General features: G+C 53.6%; 1 non-coding gene across 1 annotated transcript in view; it reads left to right on the forward strand.

Annotated features, from left to right (window-relative positions):
- The first annotated feature begins 4,052 nt into the window (after positions 1-4,052).
- Positions 4,053-5,000, forward strand: part of LOC124772429 — a 1,909-nt gene continuing 961 nt past the window's right edge. Inside the window, exon 1 of the ribosomal RNA XR_007014016.1 lies at positions 4,053-5,000. This exon is cut by the window's right edge and continues 961 nt beyond it. This is a non-coding gene — a ribosomal RNA (small subunit ribosomal RNA).

Below are 5,000 nucleotides of genomic sequence, written 5' to 3' on the forward strand. Positions count from 1 at the left end.
AAAACATACCGCCATCTGTAGGTCTCCCGCAACATGACCTCCTCCAACGACGATACCGCCATCTATGCGACGCCAAGCCGATTAAGACAGCGATGGCGCCACAGTGCCCGCCTTTCGACGCCACCCACAAAGCCTGCAGCCTCTGTCGACCATAGCACCCAATCTCCAGTGGCTCTGCCGCACGAAGCCGTGGACCGGCAATGACTCCACCCGCACCCGTTCGTGCACCACCCCAACCGCCAAACGCGCACCTCCAGCGGATGAACGGCGGACGTTTCCCGCACTCGTAAAGTGCAATCCACCCCTATAACGTGCGTTTCATGAAGAGTTATTGCCAATATGCGACATTCCCGCTGTCCCTATACATGAGCCGCGACCTGTACCACTTACGAGCGAGAGACGCGATCGCGTTGCTCACTGTACGGCGTCCGATACCGAGCCATCAGCATGTCGGTCCCCATGCGCGTTGCACTCGCACTCGCAGTCGCAAAAACGTGGGGCAAATATATTACGCGGAAGAGTTATAACAGACCGAGCCCCACTGCATGAGGGGAGTCTTTGTCACTAATGTACACAGATGGAACATTTTGGACTGGAACCAGATTACCCGTACACACGGCGCTGATTAGTAATCAATGCAGAGCCATCAAACTACAGAATATATATACAACTGTCCGTATACATGCTGAAAGAGTCTGCCCACAATGGGAACCACACGTCAGCCAGCCACTCTGATCACGCACCACTCTCTGCTTCTAACGGGCGCACATACAATATGTAAGCACCAGCATGGAACAACATCCAGTGCATCCTCTCCGCCACATTACACAATCCACACTATCACAACCAGACCAGGAGGTCCATGCGGAAAATACAATATCCCACCCTTTCGACATCCACCATTGCGCAGATCAGGCACCAACACCCACACATGTCCTATACAACGGTGCACCCAACATCACAATAGTACCTCCTGTCACAGCGCACAAACAATGACATGAGTCAAAGACACAGGTCTGACACAAGCATAGAATTGGAGCGCCGCCTCTAATAAGCCAAAGGTGCATCCTGACGTGACAAATCTGATCATGTCACAAGCATTCACTTACTATAATCACTATCAACGAACCTGCCGCCCCCGCCCCCCCCCTACACCTTTCCTTACAACAACGTGTAACCTAACCTAACCTAACCTATGTTGTACCTTAACCTAACCTATGTTGTACCTTAACCTAACCTATGTTGTACCTTAACCTAACCTATGTTGTACCTTAACCTAACCTATGTTGTACCTTAACCTAACCTATGTTGTGCCTTAACCTAACCTATGTTGTGCCTTAACCTAACCTATGTTGTGCCTTAACCTAACCTATGTTGTGCCTTAACCTAACCTATGTTGTGCCTTAACCTAACCTATGTTGTGCCTTAACCTAACCCATGTTGTGCCTTAACCTAACCCATGTTGTGCCTTAACCTAACCCATGTTGTGCCTTAACCTAACCCATGTTGTGCCTTAACCTAACCCATGTTGTGCCTTAACCTAACCCATGTTGTGCCTTAACCTAACCCATGTTGTGCCTTAACCTAACCCATGTTGTGCCTTAACCTAACCCATGTTGTGCCTTAACCTAACCCATGTTGTGCCTTAACCTAACCCATGTTGTGCCTTAACCTAACCCATGTTGTGCCTTAACCTAACCCATGTTGTGCCTTAACCTAACCCATGTTGTGCCTTAACCTAACCCATGTTGTGCCTTAACCTAACCCATGTTGTGCCTTAACCTAACCCATGTTGTGCCTTAACCTAACCCATGTTGTGCCTTAACCTAACCTATGTTGTGCCTTAACCTAACCTATGTTGTGCCTTAACCTAACCTATGTTGTGCCTTAACCTAACCCATGTTGTGCCTTAACCTAACCCATGTTGTGCCTTAACCTAACCCATGTTGTGCCTTAACCTAACCCATGTTGTGCCTTAACCTAACCCATGTTGTGCCTTAACCTAACCCATGTTGTGCCTTAACCTAACCCATGTTGTGCCTTAACCTAACCCATGTTGTGCCTTAACCTAACCCATGTTGTGCCTTAACCTAACCCATGTTGTGCCTTAACCTAACCCATGTTGTGCCTTAACCTAACCCATGTTGTGCCTTAACCTAACCCATGTTGTGCCTTAACCTAACCCATGTCGTGCCTTAACCTAACCCACGTCGTGCCTTAACCTAACCCACGTTGTCGCCTAACGTAACCCACGTTGTCGCCTAAACCTGCTCTGTAATTGTTATACGACTCGTTCAATTAGTGTAGTGTTGCCCACCCGCAACCCTCGCAATATAGTTCGCTACTCGCACTCCCCGCTCCCCTGTGTATCGCTTCATGTTAAACACCTTGCAAGTCTTGCTCACTTTCCACATGCTCCTGCTGTACACTGTAATGTGGATGGCAGCAGGACGTACATGCCGCCCCTCCCCACGTCCCCACCTTGCCCCCTGCCTTCGCAAGCTGGTTGGTGAGAACTTTGCATGTTCAATGCCCTCCGCATGCGACGTACTCAGGCTACGTTGTGGTGCGGCCTGTGTCAACTGTCCGCTAATGTCGTACGCGTAAACCACAATCTGTACTGCACATTCGTCCTTATGTACTGAATGATACATCGTGGCACATGTGTGACCGTACAACGACTGCGCCCAAAAACGGCGGACCATACAGTGCAAATATTGTGCACGCAGCTACGTGTCGTCTCCCTATGAGAGCTGGATTGCAGTGTGGTACGCCATAGAGACGTGTGGGAGGAACGGACGCCGTGGATGGCGATCAGCATGAGCTGTCTGTTGATGTATTCGGACCTAGTCGTCTCTCCTCACACACCGTGATGGCATGGTGCACCGCGTTCCATATCTGCGACATGCTACAGAGGCCGGTTGACAGTCGTTCGAGCAATGGACATCGCATACGTACGGGGGCCACCTTCCACGTATTGTCTAGGCGTGCACATTTTGTTGCGTGTATGTGGGCAGACGTAGTGTGGCGTGACACCTGACACAGGCATGCAATAATCGTGGAAGTTGCAAATGGCGATGGACGCCTGCGTTTTCTGGTGAAGTTACGCAAATGAACAAATGGTAACCTGTTGTGGTGCGGTTGTTCTCGCTAGGGGTGAATCGGTGATGGCGACGATAGGTTGAGGTACTAACCGGTTGTTCCAGCGATACCCACCATGCCGACGAAACTGAACGGCATCTGGGTGTGAAGCGATACGCGGCGGTGGCTGGGTGGGACCGTCCCCGGCCGGTGAGGGGGCGCCTCCCGGCGTGCTGGCCGCGCGGTGCGTGGGCGCACGCGCTACAGCCGGCTGGTGGGGGCGGCCAGTGGCAGGCGCGCCGGCCGACGGACGCGGCAGGCGTCGCAGCTGCGCGCCGGCGCACCCTGCGCGCGGCGCCGTGCGGCCAAAGTAGGTCCTCGCGGGCCCGGTGCGAAGCGCGGTGGACATCTTCAGTGTGCTGGTCCGATTGAGGACTGTGTGCGTTGAGGATGCGCTGCCGCCCGGCGCTCGGCGCCGCGACGCCGTCTGCTGCTCGGTCGCCCCAGCGGTTCTCGCTGGTGGTTTGTATCGCAGCTGTGCGGATGTGTTGGCGCGTGCGCTGTGCTGGGAGAGTTCGCTTCGGCACCCAAGTGGGGCTTTTGTCCTTCTGTGGCGCTGGCGTTGGAGCTGCCGGTCACCGTAGGTGGCGCGTGTTGTCTCCCGCCGGCAATGCCACGACAGCACGCTCCCGGGCCTCTGTCGGCAGCGGCAAGCTCAGTTGGGAGCACGGGTGGTCGCACCGAAAGCGTCTACTCGCCTAACTCCGGGCGATTGCGCCTCTCTCGAACCCGACCAAGTACTTGGGACGGCGCTGCGCGCCGCCGGGACCTGAGAGGGTTTCGAGGTGTATTGTGCAGGGGAGCTCAGCCTCCTCCTGTTTGCAGAATGATTGAGCGGACGCTTGCGTGTTCGCGCGGGCCCCCGGGACACACTCCCGGGCGGCCGGCTGCTCAGCTCTAGTTGACGCAGCTCCCTGGTTGATCCTGCCAGTAGTCATATGCTTGTCTCAAAGATTAAGCCATGCATGTCTCAGTACAAGCCGCATTAAGGTGAAACCGCGAATGGCTCATTAAATCAGTTATGGTTCCTTAGATCGTACCCACGTTACTTGGATAACTGTGGTAATTCTAGAGCTAATACATGCAAACAGAGTCCCGACCAGAGATGGAAGGGACGCTTTTATTAGATCAAAACCAATCGGTCGGCTCGTCCGGTCCGTTTGCCTTGGTGACTCTGAATAACTTTGGGCTGATCGCACGGTCCTCGTACCGGCGACGCATCTTTCAAATGTCTGCCTTATCAACTGTCGATGGTAGGTTCTGCGCCTACCATGGTTGTAACGGGTAACGGGGAATCAGGGTTCGATTCCGGAGAGGGAGCCTGAGAAACGGCTACCACATCCAAGGAAGGCAGCAGGCGCGCAAATTACCCACTCCCGGCACGGGGAGGTAGTGACGAAAAATAACGATACGGGACTCATCCGAGGCCCCGTAATCGGAATGAGTACACTTTAAATCCTTTAACGAGTATCTATTGGAGGGCAAGTCTGGTGCCAGCAGCCGCGGTAATTCCAGCTCCAATAGCGTATATTAAAGTTGTTGCGGTTAAAAAGCTCGTAGTTGGATTTGTGTCCCACGCTGTTGGTTCACCGCCCGTCGGTGTTTAACTGGCATGTATCGTGGGACGTCCTGCCGGTGGGGCGAGCCGAAGGCGTGCGACCGCCCCGTGCGTGCTCGTGCGTCCCGAGGCGGACCCCGTTGAAATCCTACCAGGGTGCTCTTTATTGAGTGTCTCGGTGGGCCGGCACGTTTACTTTGAACAAATTAGAGTGCTTAAAGCAGGCAAGCCCGCCTGAATACTGTGTGCATGGAATAATGGAATAGGACCTCGGTTCTATTTTGTTGGTTTTCGGAACCCG

This window comes from Schistocerca piceifrons, unplaced genomic scaffold (genome assembly GCF_021461385.2).
Source record: "Schistocerca piceifrons isolate TAMUIC-IGC-003096 unplaced genomic scaffold, iqSchPice1.1 HiC_scaffold_939, whole genome shotgun sequence".
In the NCBI taxonomy this organism is placed as follows: domain Eukaryota; kingdom Metazoa; phylum Arthropoda; class Insecta; order Orthoptera; family Acrididae; genus Schistocerca; species Schistocerca piceifrons.